The 12,089-nt window shown below is 43.9% G+C and overlaps 1 protein-coding gene across 1 annotated transcript in view; it reads left to right on the top strand.

Annotated features, from left to right (window-relative positions):
• Positions 1-12,089, top strand: part of CTNNBL1 (catenin beta like 1) — a 133,696-nt gene that overhangs the window by 111,038 nt on the left and 10,569 nt on the right. The gene's annotated exons all lie outside the window — the stretch shown is intronic.

Genomic DNA, 12,089 nt, shown 5'->3' with positions numbered 1-12,089 from the left:
TTTGAAAATGGAATGGGTAAAGAGCACAGTGAGAGGCTGATCAGTGACTGAATGGTCTTCTGTGGAGAGGAGTGGCCGCCAAGTAGATTTGAGTTTGAGCTCTGCCACTTCCTAGCTCTGAGACTTGGACAAATGAGTTGACCTCTCTGAGCTTTGGTTTTCTCATCTGTAGAATGGGAATAACATCTTCCTTTGAGTATTATTATGAAGACTAAGTATAAGTATATAAAGTCCCTAGCTCAGTAACTAAAAGCTGCTGCTGTTCCTAGATTTTCCTAGCTTCCTTTAGAATTCCTGTGTAACTTTTAAGTAGGGCAGGCAGTCCTTTCTGAAGAGTGTCCTCCTTGCCAGATGTCCCAAAGGAGTCAAGAGTGTTGGTACCAACACAGATGCTTCGTTTGAAAGGAAGCTGAAATAGTTTTGGTTTTTTTTTTGAGGGAGACCAGGTAAGCTGTTGGCCATCAGGTTGCAGCTTGCCTGTAGCTGTTAGGAAACTTGGCCTGCTTCCCACAAGATTATCTATTATCAGCATTGAAGAGGGTGTGAAATTGATTAGCACTGACGGAGAGTAATCACTGCAGCCACTCTCCCCAGCATTCTGGGAGCTTCTGTGTGCCACAGGCACCGGGCCCCTGCCATTCCCTGACAAACATCTGTCTCCTGGATGCCAAGGCCATTTTGCTGGGCACTGGCAAACATTCCAAGGCCATTAGCTCTCAGCAACCTTAGTGTTGCTCAGAGATGGGGTTGGGTAGAAATAAGGATGCATTTGTGAGCAGTGCTTCCTGCCAGCACTCACGCTCCATCCTGGCAGCTGAAGCCACCTCACAGGTGTAAAGTGACTTGGAACAAAACGACCTCTTTTTCACCTCTCCTTCATGCAGTCTTCTCTCTGAAGTCATAAACAGTTTGTAGCCTCACCCTATTCCACCTCCATTAAACTTGGCATCCTACACCCATTGGGAATTTGGCAAATATTTGTTGACTTGAGTTGAATGCTTATTTCTCAGGCATTTGATGATATTGGCTGTCAGATCAGTAGTAAATAAATATCTCACATACTTTGCCAAGTCGGCAACAACAAAAAATCCTAGATAACAGGGTTGGGTATGACCCAGATGACGGAGGTCAGGCACTGACATTTTTAGTGTCTGAAAGCCATCTTCTTCCCAGTAAGCTTCAGACTTCCACGGAGACAGTGCCAGTTCATGGTTTGCTGTTGACCGAAAGTCACTAGAGAGAATCTAGTCACTTGGTTTGTGCAAGGCCCTGGGCTGGACACTGGCAGGGGTGAGAGGTGGAAGTGCATGTAGAAGAATGGGCCCCAGGAGAGCTGCTGAGGGCTAGCAAAATCCAGAGAGTAGGGAGAAGTCGTCTGCACATAGAGTCACCCTTAGCAGTTCTGTGGATGAGACGAGATTCGAGCTGAACCTTAAAAGGTAGAGACATATAGGGCATTTCCAATCCAGAGAGGAACAGGAGCAAAGGAGGGGCAGTGGGAAGGCGCATTAAGTTTTGGTCAAGTGGTAAGTTAAATTCTAGGAGCAGAGGGTGTCAGAGGGAGAGCCTGGTTGGGCTTTAGAGCCAGGCTTCTTCTGGTTCTCTGACTGTGGACATATGGCCTAACTGCCCAGCCTGTTTTCCTCCTTACTGGTGTTTTGTTTTTAAGGCGCATGTCCCAACCTGTGTACTTTGAGGAATTGCATATGTAGGGGAGGGCGACATAGATATAATACACATGAAAGCTGCTTTCAGAGGGCCTGGCATGTAGGGGTGGCCAGAGAACCTTTTGCTTTCTTTTCTTTATGAGGACTGTTTGCACCACCACCCCTCCACATACACACACATTTTCCCCTTAGTACTGCAAGATTTTGCTTGATCTGAGCTCTCCCTGCTTCTCTAACTTCTCCTGCCACTGTACACTACCTTCCTGCCTTATCACCTTCGTACTTCTCCCTTCTGCCCTGGCTCTGCTCATGCCTCCTCCCACCTTCAGGTCTCAGCCTAAATGTCGCCTCCTCAGAGAGGATTTCAGTGATCACCACATGAAAAGTAGCACCCCATCCCCAGTGCTGCTTTATAACCTGTAATTATTTGTTTATTCTTTAAATCTGGGACTGTGATCTCTCTTGTTCATCATGTTCTCGAGACTTACATGGTGGTTGACATGTAGTAAATGAAGGCCCACTACTCATGAGATGAAATTCATATTTGCCTGTGGATATTAAGAAACAGAGAGGAGCCTGGGTTGTCTACATTATTCTTTAACTCTCATTTTTAACCCTAATTTTTGTTTTCTCTATGATTAGCCTGAAATCAAAAATATGTAACTGTAGAGTCTATGGCATAACTAGCTATATTCAACACAGAAAAATACTCCTGTTTAGAAGAATCTGCAGGACAAATGGATAATTTTCTACACATTCAGTTCAAATTACATCATTGCAATAATCTGCAACTGGCAAGTCCTTCTCTCAGGCAGTTGCCTACTGTTTCCATGTTATGATCAGTGAACATACCCTTGGGGTTCCTGGTTAACAAGATTGGACCTGAACTTTTAAAGATTTTTTAAAAATTGATTTTTAGAGAGGAAGGGAGATGGAGAGTGAGAGAGAGAGAGAAACACCCATGTGAGAGTGAAACATTGGCTGCCTCCTGCACACTCCCTACCAGGGCTTTGAGCCTGCAACCTGGGTGTGTGCTGTGACTGGGAATGGAACCGGCAACCTTTCAGTGCATAGGATGAGGCCCAACTGAGCCATACCGACCAAGGCTTTTTTTTTAAGATTTTCTTTTTAATTGATGACTTGAACTTTTAAAGGGCATGTAATTCTTAAGACTCTGAATAAGCAGTAGTTCTCCATGATCTGTAAACATCCAGGATGCTTGTCTCAGCAGATTTCACCTGACTCCCCAAACAACAGGAAGCCTAGAAAATACCACGGATGATGTCCTGACTTCTTGGTTCCTTCTGGCTTCTGTTGGTTAAATGTACAGAGATGCCTGGCTTCTGACTGTCAGAAGTAAGACATAATTACATAGGCAGGGTTTTAAAAGAGGAAGGAGAGCCTTGGAGGGAGGGTTTTCTCTTTTTTAGTTCCTGGGAAAATTATTCACAGCAGGTTTATTCAATAAAGTGTTCTTACCACATACTTTGCACCATAATGACTTACAAATTGCATGCTAATTTTGTCACAGTTAAATCATTCCAGGCTTCATCCTGGAAAGAGAAAGATGGACTCCGTGTAATGAAATAGTATTCACAGGACTTAATGTCTGAAACAGACTTTGAGTATTCCCTTAGCATTTGAAACTCCAAGATTTGTACAGAAATGGGGAAAGTGCAGGAATGAAAGTGTGGGGTGCATGATCCTAAAGCACCGGGTGGCAAGTATGTAGACAAAGGAAGTGTGAGACTGCCACTGATTCTTCTGCTCACCCCGCTGGAAGCTTCTGAGACAAGCTTACAAAAAGAGAATCCTGCTGAGAGTTTCTCTCAGCTGTTCTTTAAACCAGTGGTTCCCAGTCTTCTCGGTCCATGAATTTGCCAGAACACAGCTGACAGCCGGTAGAGGCCAGGGATGGTGGGGGAGGGCTGTTACGGTGCTTTTCCTATCTCCTGCCTCCCTCTGTCCTTGCTACTCACAGAGTCTGCCACAGGTCTGCTTACCCTCTCTCCACTGCCTGCCTGCCTCTGCCTGCCCCCTTCTCAGTCACAGTCATCCTTTCTACAGCTGGAGAAGTTGGACTGGGGTCCCAGTCCCATGCATCTGCTGCTTACCTTGCCCCGTGGCCCTGAGCACTGTTTTGCTTTTTTCTTTCTCTCTCTTTCAGTGGGTTTGTGGTCTCTCCCCTGACTCACGGAAGCCCTGGTCCTTTCAAGGCTGGCTTATATGTTATCGAAATTCAGATGAGAAGTCGGGTGGTGGCTTCATTGTTTTTAGTAAACTCAGAACTTGAAGACACCCCTGTGGTGGAGATATTACGATAACATGGGAGGAACATGAGCCCGGGGTTAAGTCCCGACTCTGCACACAGGAGCTCTGTTCTTTTTGGAAATGCCTCATCCTATGGGTGTGCTAGTTTTCATGATAACTTTATTTTAGAGGCTTATTTTGAAGATGAATGCAATTGTTTGTAAAAACTTGGCGCGTGCTCATGCGTTGAGACCAGCCTGACACATAGTCAGTTTCTCCTTTGGGGGCAAAGCTCTGGCCTGAGATCCTTGGGTTCTTATCAGAGCTGCTATCAATTAGCTGTGTGTTCTGCAAAAATAAATAAATAAGTCCTTTTTACTCTTTCTCCAACCTTGATTGCCCCAGCTGCAAATTACCTGCAGTCTCTAGGATCTTTCTCTAACAGGCTGCCCTATTTTAGAAGCTCTTGAAGATTCTGTTTTGCTGTGTTTGTGCCTCCCTCATCTCTACTTACCTGTCTCTTCCATGCTTTAAATTTTCCCTTGCTTTGGAAGAAAAAAAAGAAATTGGCTTTTTCTAAGTGGTGGGGCAATTCCTGCTCAAGACTGTAGATAGTGACTGTGACCCCGGTGGGGGCTCTGAGTCATGTCCCCTCTTATTAAGGTGAGAGGGACTCCTATTGGCTTCATAGCAGCTTCTTTTATGACTGTCTCCTTCCATCAGCCAGGGGCAGCTCTGCTGACTGTCAGGGACAGATTAGAAATGGCATCCACATGCTCATTTGGAGGCCTGTGACTTGCCTGCTAAGAGAGAGAGAAGCCGGTGGAAAGGTGGTGATTTGGTACTGCTCTGAAGACAGATTAACATTTAAAGTGAAGATGCAGCTCAGGGAGGGGAAAGCACACACAACCCTGCAGAAATGGCACCTTGATGCCACACATACCACCTCCTTGTGTATCTTTGGAGATGAATCTGTTTATTTTAGCAGCCCCAAACAGGCTTATGCTACTGTGAATTGCAATCTGTTCTACTTAATGTGCCATTCACTAAATTACCATCTAAGTTTTTATTCTATTCCTCTCTTATGGAATGAACAAAACAAAACCTTTCAGAGTATCTTTTTTTTTCCTAACTCTTCCAAATTGCATGTGGAATTTGCTGGTCTAGCTACAGGTTCCCCTCTCCCTCCTCTTTTTTTTTAAAGTTTCTTCGCATTTTAAGGAAAAGGCCAAGAAGGTAGATGACCTTATATTTAATGCTGTTTGTTTGCAGTAGTCCCCAGATGTGGCATAAAGAAAAAAATCCCATCCATTTGCTGGTAAGATAATGCTGAAGAAGGTCTATAAAGCAAAGGCTCTTTCCTGCTTTGAACTGTGGATGGGGCCACAGGCTCAGAGCCAGACTTGTGTGGGGTTTGATCCCATCTCTAAGACTTACTCAGCCATGAGTTTTGTGAGATTTCATCTCTTTAATAAAGCCTCAGTTTCCCATTTGAAAAGTGAAAATAGTCATAGTTCTTACCTTTCAGGGTTTGAGGGAAAATGAGATCCTGGAGGTGCTTAGCACAGTGCCAGGTACTCATTAAAGACTCGGGAAGTTTCACTGTTGGTATTATTCCATTTTTGCTGCCCATCTCTTGCCAGAGTGAAAGGACCAATAGAAAAAGGTCTTGGACTAGAAATCGTGTTCCACTCAAGCCTCTTACCAAAACTCAGTGACAGTCATTTGGCAGCTGTCTCAATTTTTCCGTCTGTGAAATCTGAAAATGGCATTTGCTGTACATACCCAACATGGCAAATAGGCAAATAAGGTTGATGTAGGCGCACAGCTTTGGAAAGTAGAGTGATGTACGTGGGTGTTGAGTTGTCATTGTTTCACAAGGACAGTCACCTCCCTCCTCTCAAAGGTGAGAGTTGAGAGAATTAATTTGTGGAAGACTTCCTTTAAATCTTAACTCTCCTGTCTTATTTCAAGTACAATTCAGCGTGAATATATAGATTTTCACTCTGAAATTTTGTAAAGTGAGATATGTTTATAATACTTGAGAATACTGGGTTTTTGGAACTTCTCTTTACTCTCCATTAATCATATTCCCATTTTAAAGCACCTGATGTACATGCCCACATTGTTTTTAAATTGCCTGTGTGAAGTAACAGCAGATCCAGAGGTTGTCTCTTTCTTACAGGGAAGTTTAATTTATTGATGAGAAGATGAGCTAATTGTGCTGACCATCATATCCTATTGAGGTGACAGTTCTTGTGTCCTACTTGGGACATTTCTCATGGTGGCTCTTCTGTCTGGGAGCCCTGTGAGTCAGCAGCTTCAGTCTGTCTATATACCTGTATGCAGGCAGAAATCCATTAACATTTGGTTATGAAGGTGCTTCAGTCCAAGGTTTGTCACAGGTTATCACAGCTAAAGTGAACCTTCAAGAGCACCAGGTCAGGGGAGGCAAATGTGAAGCTCACTACCACTCCCCATCCTGCAGTCAGTGCAGACATTGCTGATTGATTTCATTGCTCCTCCGCACTGAGCTCCATCTCAGCTTCACAAACTTTTCCAATAGAGTACTCTGCAGCCATTGCAGTGGATTAGAGTTGGCCTTCAGCGTGAACCCTGTTTCTCTGCCCTGATCCACATCAGGCTTCCTATTTCCAAGCAAAGAAACTGAGGCCAAGAAAAGTTAAATGACTTGCCTAAGGACACTAGTAAGTTAGTATTAGAGCTGGGATCTGGTCCCATTTGCTTGGTGCTCTGTCCTACCTTGGCAGAGGAACTTGTTTGTAGAATTTATACATCATAGTTCAAAAAATCTCTGATATCTAACGTAAATGCTTCTTGTACTATGAGAGGTTCTTCTGAGTGGGAAGGAAAGCATGGGAGGTTAGGTGCCTTCTCTAGAATGGGGCATTTGTGGCCTATTAGTTTAGGACCCCTGTACTAAGGAGGTTGGGCTGCAGGTTGATCTGTGCATGGTCAGCTGGCTTCACTCGGTTCTTTGTGCAGTCCCTTTTGAAACGTTTCTCAGTGGTCAGTTGGGCATAATAGTCCCTCCCTGCCTCTAGTGAATCAAGTCCCCTTGTACGTTCCTAGTGCATAACCATCAGTGTCCTTGAGCAGACTCCTTTAGTTCTTCTGGAACCTGTAGAAGAGAAGTAATGGGGTGGAGAGAAGTTTGTGATGATTTGTCTTTTAATTTCTAGAACTTTTATATTACTTTAATACTACTTTTCCAGAGACAGTCCTAACTAGATTATCATGATTTGAGTTGTCCTGCCAGCCATTTCGGAGTCTCAAATACCCTTAGGAGTTCTTTCAGGTGTCTAGTTCTACTTTCTCACACACAGATGTCCAACGAGCCATGTCAAGTCCTTATCCCAAGATCAATTTTTTATCAAGTCTCTTAGAAACCCAGAAAAGGGGCCAAAAAGTTATTAATCCTTTTATAAGTTGACCCTGTTCTCACATACTAAGACAGAAGTGGATAATAAAGGTGACATGCCACCCACTTCTTTTTAAAACTGACCAAAACTTGAGAAGATGTTCCTAAAAGAGCTGTACCCAGCCCTGACTGGTATGGCTCAGTGGGTTACACATTCTCCTGTGCACCAAAAGGTTGCTGGTTCGATTCCCAGTTAGGACAAGTGAGTGGGTTTTGGGCTTGATCCCTGGTAGGGGGCATTCAGGAGGCAGCCATCGATGTTTCTCACATCATTGTTTCTCTCCCTTCCTTTCTCTCTAAAAATCAACTACAAATCTTTTTTTTCTTTTTTTTTAAGACTTCCCAAACTTTCTTATTTTCTATCAGAATGATACATAATTATCCTGCTTTTTTGAATATCTCCCTTTAAACACGGAGTGCACACTTGTGTTCAGCTTCCCTGAATGCACCGAACAGTAAACATTCCATGCCAGGAGGTTGTAACAGGCTGGATAAGGTGCTATCCTGGCAGCAATCACCTTCTCTGTCTGCTGGTTTCTATGATGTTTCTAAAACTGTCAGGGCAGAAACTTCGTCTTAAAAACCAATCTCTGTTTCATCTTTGTGCGTGTTCAGTGCAGCGATGGTGATGCCTTTCTTGGCAATGAGCTATATAGTTGTATCTCGGAGATACACTTGAAAATTTCACTTTCAAATCATGTGGCCATGTGTCTAAAAGTAGAATGCCGAATTGAACGTTGTCAGAGTTGAAGTTCTGAAGAAAGGAAAAACGGGGTTTGGCAGTGCTCTCGAGTCCATCTTTTCTAGATGGCAGTGTTTAGAGAAACTGGAAGGTTCAATATGTAGCTAAGTTAAAAGGAGATCTGATTGTGGGGAAGAGTGTGAAAAAGGGAAAATCACCAGGAGCATTTCTGACCTAATCGGAAAAACTTAATTTCACTAAGTTCCATTTTTAAGCCTTTCTACCCCTCTTAGTTAGCATCTTCCTTTGTTCTCTAGACGGCTCTGAAACCCGTACTTACACAAACATGGTAGTATGAAAAGAGCACAAACTTAGACTGAATCTCAGGCCTATCACCCCACTAGCCTTGGGAGGTTGCTCTGCCCGAGTCAGTTCTTCTTCTGACATGGGGATAATCCTTACCTCCCCATACTTGTGAGAAGTAAAGGAGTAAATATATGAAAGCACCTAGCAGTAGCCTGACACTAAGCCCTCTGAACATGAGCTGCTCCTTCTGGCAGGTAGGTAGTGGGAGCAACGGTTATTATTCAGACTGTCTCACACAGTGCCTCGTGTGTAGTAATCAATAGTAATATGATCTGTTGATAGCTAGGATCTGATAAGCAACAAATATATATGCTTCATTCTGTTCTTTCTCTCTTAGAGATGGTGATATGCTATTGTTACCCTCTCCTGCTCTGGCCAGCGTGGCTTTTCTGTGCCTTCATCCATGCTGTCATTCCTTCTGCTTGGAGTGTTTTCTCCACCTTTCAAATGCCTTTAGAATCCAGCTCAATGTTATGTTTCCCTTGAACTCTCCTGACTTCCCCAGACAGACTCAGTCTGTCCTTTTTGTGGGTTCCCATGGCACTCAGTACAGTTTGAGAAGACCTTTATAATAGCCATTATTACTTTAAAATTAAAAAAAAAAAAGTGTCTTTCGGAGAGAGGAAGGGAGAGGGAGAGAAAGAGATAGAAACATCAATGATGAGGAAGTCATTGATTGGCTACCTCTTGCACGCCCCCAATGAGGGTCGAGCCCACAACCCGGGCATGTGCCCTGACCAGGTATCAAACCACGGAATCTCCTGGATCATAGGTCGATGCTCAACCACTGAGCCACACTGGTCATGCTACCATTGCTACATTTTTAAAAAACAATTTCTTCATATTGGTTAACTTCATTAGACTGTAATCTCCTTGATTATGTGAACTATATTATCTATCTTTGCTGTCCCCAGCCCATCATATACCTGGGCCATAGTTAGGTATTCAGGATTTCTTTATCAGATAGATGAATGAATGTGCTCCACTCCAAGTTCCCATGTTTGCACACCTCTAAGGATTTCATCTCTCTCCCCTCCCCTCTGATCTATTTTTATTTATTTGTTTATTTTAAATATATCTTTATTGCTTTCAGAGAGAGGAAGGGAGAGAGAGAGAGAGAGAGAGACTTCAATGATGAGAGAGTCATTGATCGGCTGCCTCCTGCACACCCCCTGCTGGGGGTCAAGCCCACAACCCAGGCATGTGCCCTAACCGGGAATTGAGCCTCAATCTCCTGGATCATAGGTCGATGCTCAACCGCCTGGCCAGGCCAGCTGGGCTGATCTACTTCTCACACAGACTGATATTGTGGCCTTTTCCTGCCTTTCAATGCTTTAAGCCAGGGATGGGGAATGTCCGGCCCACGAAATCATTTGGTCTGGCCCTACCAAGGCAACCACAGGTGGGACTTGAAATTCAATAAACCTAGGAGCTTTTTTTCATAGCTAATTTTTAAGTTGATAATTTTGTATGGCCTGAGAATGATGTTATAAATATCCAAATGACCCTTGGCAGAAAGAATGTTCCCCACCCCTGCTTTAAGCCATGTGTCCATCATACAGGTTTTACACATTCTTGGTCATGGCATTTCTCCTGCACAGTGTAGTCTGCTCCCATCATATCTCACTTCTCTGGCCAGCATTTCAGCCACCCACCAGCTAGCCCTCAAAGGCACTGTCAGCCCTCACAGTTTCCCGACGCTTCCCCTTCTACACATGCACATGTGTCAGCACACACAGCTCGTTAAACAGCACTGAATTTCTGCTGTCAATCCTGTTTAAGACACTCTTTCCAAGAGCCCACTATGCAAAAAGTACCATGCAAGGTGCTTTCTAGAGCACAAATACAAGTAAGACACAACTCGTGTTTCAAGCAACCAGCACAGGAAAGAGGCACACATCTGAATAACTGTCACAAGGCAGGCCCTGGGAGGCTCCAAAAAAGAGACACAAATCCAACGCTTGGGAGTTTTAAGGACCGAAAAATCACATTTAATTGAAAATCTTTGAAAAGCTCTCAGGAAAAGTTTTGTAAGGAATATCACATTTTAGGCTTTATATTATGATAGAGATTGGGAGGTAGGGAAGAATACCAACATTATAAGCAAAGGCAAGGAGCCAGAAAAGGGAGGGCAGGCTTGTTTGTGCTGTGTGTATGGGTGGGGACTAATGAGCAGAAATTATGAACAGCGTTAAGGCATTTCACACAAGGCCTCAGACCCCAGGATGACCTTCATTCTGCTGAGTCTGCCCATCAGGAGCCTTGAAACCTCACCCAGGAGTCACTTCTTCCCAGATGCCCTGACATCTTAACCAGTCCTGATCAGCACCCACCACTTGTAATTATTTGTAACTTGTGGGCATACCATATATATCTCTTTACTTTTTGGTCATTTCCTGTGTCCCTGTAGCCTCCCCAGACAGACATTCAGCAACTTGGTGATTAAGACCAGGACATCTCCTTACCTCCATGTTCATTCTTTTTCTACCTTAACTCAATGCTTAGAATGGTGTCCTCGCCCACTAGGCTCTAAGCAGGGCCGAGATCTGAACACTTGCTTTATGTTATCCATGTCCACCTCCTAGATGAACCAGACAGGATTCCTGCCCCCTGGGAGTCCATACTCTCGTAACTGATAATTATGTCATTATGAGCAACTTAACCTCTGTGTGCCTTCTAATTTGTACAGTGGGATTATAATCCCTTCCCTGCTTTCTTTAAATTTAGTAGTGAGGACTATGTATATAATAACACTTAAACTCTGCAGCATTATAGAAATATAAAGTGTTATCACCAAATGCTCTTTGCATGAGTGAAGTTGGGAGTAAGTAATTCTCCTTCCTGTGCCCCAGCTGCTGAACACTCAGGAGTTCTTGAGCAGGAAGTCACAATGAGTGAATGAAAAACTAAAAAGGCTCTTTTGTTTTTTAAACTCCTTGGCCATCATTCAGTGCTACCTCATGAACATTGACACTAGCACCAGAGGACCAAGGAGTTTGCCACAAATGAAGCCTGGAATTGGTGATGGTGATCTGCCAAGCAGTGCAGAGCCTGGCCAGTCTGCAGCCCTCTTTTGCCTCATAGACAGAGGCCTTTAGGAGCAAGATGAAAAGTAGCCTTATGTTGCTACAGGCTGGCCCCCTGGGCAAATAAGAAAGTGCATTATCTGCGTCTAAATAGTCTCTGAAGGATTCTTGTTGGAGATTGATGACCATCATGGTAAGTCTTTCAAGTTGGGGAGAGTGGAAAGCAGAGTCCCAAGGGCTTCTGTCAGTGACAGGGGCCCGAGTTGTCAGAGGGAACCATGGCCATAAACCTACTGACAGAATTAAGAAATGGATTGTTGTCATCAGAAGCTTGTATTAAGCACCTGTCGTCTTAGGGCAGTCTGAATCGCTCAGGAGGAGTCTCTCACCCACTTCTTCCTTCTGAAAGCTGACAGCCCAAACAGAGATGTCTTTTCCTTTTTTTCACAGCATGGATGTTTACTGAGCTGGAGATATGAAAACAAAATTCAGTCCCTGCTTTCACAGACTCACAGTCTACCTTTATGAAATAGAGGGAGTTATAGAAACGGGGAGTTGACGACAGAAATCAGTGTGACTGTGATATGCAAGGAGAGGTCATGTCATGAAGTGGCTTGTTGAGGGTGCTTTCAGGAATTTTGGAAAGGAGGAGCTAT

This window comes from Miniopterus schreibersii, assembly GCF_964146895.1.
Source record: "Miniopterus schreibersii genome assembly, chromosome: 10".
In the NCBI taxonomy this organism is placed as follows: domain Eukaryota; kingdom Metazoa; phylum Chordata; class Mammalia; order Chiroptera; family Miniopteridae; genus Miniopterus; species Miniopterus schreibersii.
This window is presented reverse-complemented; position numbering and strand designations above follow the sequence as displayed.